The following is a 4867-nucleotide window of genomic DNA, read 5'->3' on the forward strand; positions in this document are numbered from 1 at the left end:
ATTCTAGTAAACTGTAATTAAATTTTAGTATATTATAGTAAATAAAAAAATATTAAAAAGTTATTAAAATTTATTATTTTTTTGTGATCGTTTAGCCTTCCACTCAATTTCTTTATTTATTTTATTTTAATAACGCACTGTAGCATTCTTCCATGCCATCAAAGGCATATATATATATGGGTAGACATGTATAAGTTGTTTCACGTACATAACAAGGCAAACCTGAAGAGTGAAGGCTGCTCAGGCTAATAAGAATTAAGATGAAAGCCTTTACTTATGTTCTCATCGTTCTCTTTATTTTCTCCGTTGGCATCGGTATGTTTTAGTTATCTAATCTTATTTTTGTATTTTTACTTTCTATTTCTTTTTTTACAAAATTTTAAAAACAAAAAATAAAAAACACAAATCAAACATGCATATTCTTTAAGCATAGTTTAATTTTTACATCAAAGTAACAAATGGTTTTATATGGTTGATGTGTAAATGCATAGAGAATGAAAGTTTGTTGAAAGTATCAGAGGCAAAAAAGTGTAAACAAATACAGAATGAAGGAGGCTGTATAAAAAACACATGCAACAGCGACTGCAGGAGAGTATATGGAGGGCGAGCATCTGGCCATTGCAATGCAATAGAAGAGTGTGTCTGTTATTTCCCATGTTAAATATTTAAATAAAGGATAGTGCAGGGATGGATCTACATGTAGAGGTGTGGGCCCCATTAAACCAATAAATATATATGTGAATTTACATAATGCTTTTATTATCATAATGTGTTTGTCTCAATATTTAAAAAAAATTATGTGTGAAAAACTTATATTATTTAATAACAATAGCTCAAATGACATAGTCTCTCTACACTCAATTAAGAGGTTGCGGATTTGAGTCTCTTATTTTTGGTAAAAAAAATAAAAAAATAAAAAAATACCGTGTTATATAGATCTAATCAATTCTGATAGAAAAAAAAATAACTCTACTATTATTATTATTTTTATTATTTTTACTTTCACTATTAAAATTTGTTGGATCATCATTAATAAGGATGAGATCATAATTCATAGATAGGGTGTGGAGGTATGAGAAACAGTTTAAGAATATTATAGGAACTAACTATTCTTCCAAAGAAAATAATTTGTCTTTGGTGTGAAATAAAGGGTGGCTAACGGGTTAACTCCCTCCATTCCTATTCTAAGTTTTCAACGATTTTGAATTTCATGCCCACTCCATCTAACGTAGGAGGCTACTATGCCTTATTTTTCTTTACTCATTATTTTTAAAGAAAAATAATTATTTATGATAGTTTTAGTTGCCATTAATGAATTAAACTAAGACCAGTGGTTCGCGGTGATATATTCGTTACTGATGCGGTACCTTTTGAGTTTGTATTTTTATTTTAGAAAAAAATATTAAAATTTGGTAGAACAATGATGTTAATTATTTAACATTAATTTTATGGTAGAATTACATTAAAACTAAATAAAATTATATTAAATTTAAATATAATATTTTAAACTTTAAAAACCAAAATAGAATTAGACCCAAATATAAGAATCAATTTAATACTTTACTCAACAATTTATTAATCATGATCAGGCTCAGACAATTAAGACAACACTCTTATTTGATATATTGAACTCCTCCAAAAATCACGTCGTCTAAAACGGTTTCTTCAAATACCACCAACTAACCAGCAAACTAAAAGAACAAAATTAAAGCTAAATTGCCAAATTACAACTAGCAAGGAAACAAATTATCAACCAACTCATCAAAATTATAAAATTATAACGAGATAAATTAAAGTTAAATTAAAACTAGAAAACAAAATCATAACACATAACACAAAAGGCATAACATATTTATAAGGAAGAGAATAATTGTAGGGGGAAAAATAATAAAGAAGAGAAATATTATGAGAAATGTTACATGGTAATATATCTAAGAAATTTGGTTAATATTTACTTTTAAAATGGAAAATGGAAAATGGAAATTTTATTAAAAATTCATTTTTTTATATTTTAATTATTTAGTTTGTTGAAAAAAAAATACACAATTTATAATCTAATTTTTCACTAACAAGTGCTCTTAAGACTTTGTTTAAAATTATTATTAGATTTTTTTTAATTTTTTTCTTAATAAATATATTACAAGTAATTGAGGATTAAAATTTTTTTTTGTTTTGCATAATTTTATTTTACTACCAAACACGTCTAATCACACTTAAATCAAGATCATGAAGTCCACGCATAATAAAAATTATAATTTTAATTGTAATTAATCCATTACTTTATTCCTTTACAATTTCCTTCACTTTAAAGGATTTTTTTCTCATCATAATTAATTCATTATGATATTTATTAATAGTTTAACTTTGATATAATGACAATGTAAACTATTTTTTACTGTCGTTCAATTATATGTCCATTCTATTAGATGATCATTCACGTGTTGATTCACTACAAGAAAAACGCTGAATACCGTTGAATTCAATGTTGACTATTAGTGACGAATTTACCGTTAGAAGCACCGGCGGATTAGGCGACAAATTCAACTGGAAAAAATGTTACTGTTAAATTCGATTTTCTACCGGTAAATGCATTGGTAATATTTAGAGGGAAGAATGAGAAATTTGGCACATTTTGTACCGGCGGATTTATCTGCTGGTAAATCTCACTTAAAGGAATGCTGCTTTTTGTGACGCATAATGGGGTTACCGTTGGATTGATCCGCCAAAAAATTCAACGGTAAAATTGACCCTAAATTTGGAATCACACGTCCTTTCCACTTCATTTCGGAAGACAACTCTCTCTCTCTCTCTCTCTCTCTCCATTCCGCTAAACCACCTCCTGCAGGCCTTTTGTCAGCACTGGCCACCACCACCAACCTCCAAAGACCACGCGAGGACTGATCGCTGTCACCACTAACTTGCACTGCGTGGAACGTCGTGGTGCCACCGCCAATTTTGTCGCTACCGTCACTGCTTGTCGGAGCTACCTTCTTCCTCTGTCTGGGTAGGTTGTCTTCCTCCCTCTTCATATTGTATCCTATTTTATATTTGTAATTTTTAAAATGAAAGTCTAAATGCATAAATGTAGCCATCCAAGTTGGTCACTATCGCTGCCACTGTGTCGTACATGCTGCCACCACCACGCCAGAGAAGTTTTTTGTGCCATCACTGTCTCTGAGTAACTCACTCACTAAGAAATTTAGAGTAGTTAAACCTTAAATCTTAATTTATGTAATTTTAATTTGTTTTGTGTTAGAAAATATGTAATTAGAATGATGATTACTAAATTATAAATTTTTAATTTTTTTATCAATAACTACAAATTTTTCATGTTTAATTTTGATGAAAGTAAATACACATTTAAGGTTATTAATTTTTATATTTCACTTCCTTTATTAATTTTTTAGGTTAGATTTTTAAGTTTTGATTATTAGTTTTTAGATTTTACTAATTTTACTTTTATTTTAGAATTTTTTTTAAAGTTGTACAACTTTAATCGTAGGTTGTTTGTGTAGTACTCAGGTTGGTTTTTTATCTGTAAACGTGCTATGTTGTTTATGTTTTATGCCGAACTTACTTTTTTTACGATAGAGTTTTATGCCGAACAAGGGGTTGCGCACTAGAAAGGCTAGGATTTTATATTTCATTAAATGCTATTTCTTCTAATATATTATCCCTACAATTGTTTCCTCTATGAAAAGTGATAAATTTATTTGGTGGATTTCTCTAAATTAATGAGAAGTTCTATCGAATTTTCATTTAAATTGTTTAAAACATGTTTGGTTTGTAAAAAAAAAATAAATGTTGGATTTGTTGAAAAATTCTAATTATAGAAGAAATTCTAACAAATTTTTAAAAATTTTAATAAGTTGTATTGTTCGTTGAATTCAATGGTGTTTTTGACAAAACAATTCCAAGTCATCGTCTATGAATGTATGATAGGGATAACGGTGGACGGGAAAGGAAGTTAAAATCTGAGTTCTTTGCGGGGGTCGACGATTTTGTTGCGTATAACTTTAATATGGAACCATTTAGGTCTCAAGGTGTATCTAGGTGTTTGTGGTATAAGTGTCGGCTGATTAAATGGTTAGGACTTTTAGATATAACACTTTGGGTCTATCGTAATGAGTTCAAGGATGGGTATTGGATATGGACGGAATACAGAGAAGTGGATGAGCAGGGAATCAATCGGTCATGTAGGATTACAAGTGTTCATAACACGCAGCGGAAGTAATAAAGTAATCCTATTGATCTATTTTGTGCTTAAAACTTTATTGAAATAAGACGGGTTAGATGCCAATACCTGAGTACCCTAGTGAATGAAAACTTTCTCCTTCGATAGTATGAAGGTACTATGTGTATCCACACCGAGACTGATCCTTGTTGTCAACTCCTTAACCAATGGATTTAACTGAGAAATTTTTTGCAACTTCTTGCACCAGCAATTCTTCACTAAGAATTGTAATATTTGTGTATGTGGAGGTAAAAGAAAAACTTGTGTGTTCTTTCTTTTATCATATACACATATATATAGTATGAGATTGGTGACTGATTTGTGAATCAAATTACAACTTATTTTGAAACAGAATCAGTTGGGATCTTATCCATATTTAAAACTCATCATAGAATAAATAATTAATTATTTAATATTCTCAATTATTATATTATTATATTCATGGTGCTAGCAAAGAATATAATAATATTTCATTTGAATTAATATAATTATTTATTTGATCTAATAAAAATAATAATTAAATGATTATTTACCAAGGATTAGAACACTCGTTAGTGTGTGACCTCATAGGTTCAATACTAAGCGGGTAGTAAATTAGTCATACTAAATTTACTAATCAAGGTTGGCGTCTAG

At 29.1% G+C, this 4867-nt stretch overlaps 1 long non-coding RNA gene across 1 annotated transcript; it reads left to right on the forward strand.

Moving 5' to 3' along the window:
• Nucleotides 186-765, forward strand: LOC107638044. The gene is made up of 2 exons (XR_001619707.2): nucleotides 186-315; nucleotides 492-765. It is a non-coding gene; the product is annotated as an uncharacterized LOC107638044 (long non-coding RNA).

The sequence above is a fragment of the Arachis ipaensis genome, chromosome B04 (assembly GCF_000816755.2).
Source record: "Arachis ipaensis cultivar K30076 chromosome B04, Araip1.1, whole genome shotgun sequence".
In the NCBI taxonomy this organism is placed as follows: domain Eukaryota; kingdom Viridiplantae; phylum Streptophyta; class Magnoliopsida; order Fabales; family Fabaceae; genus Arachis; species Arachis ipaensis.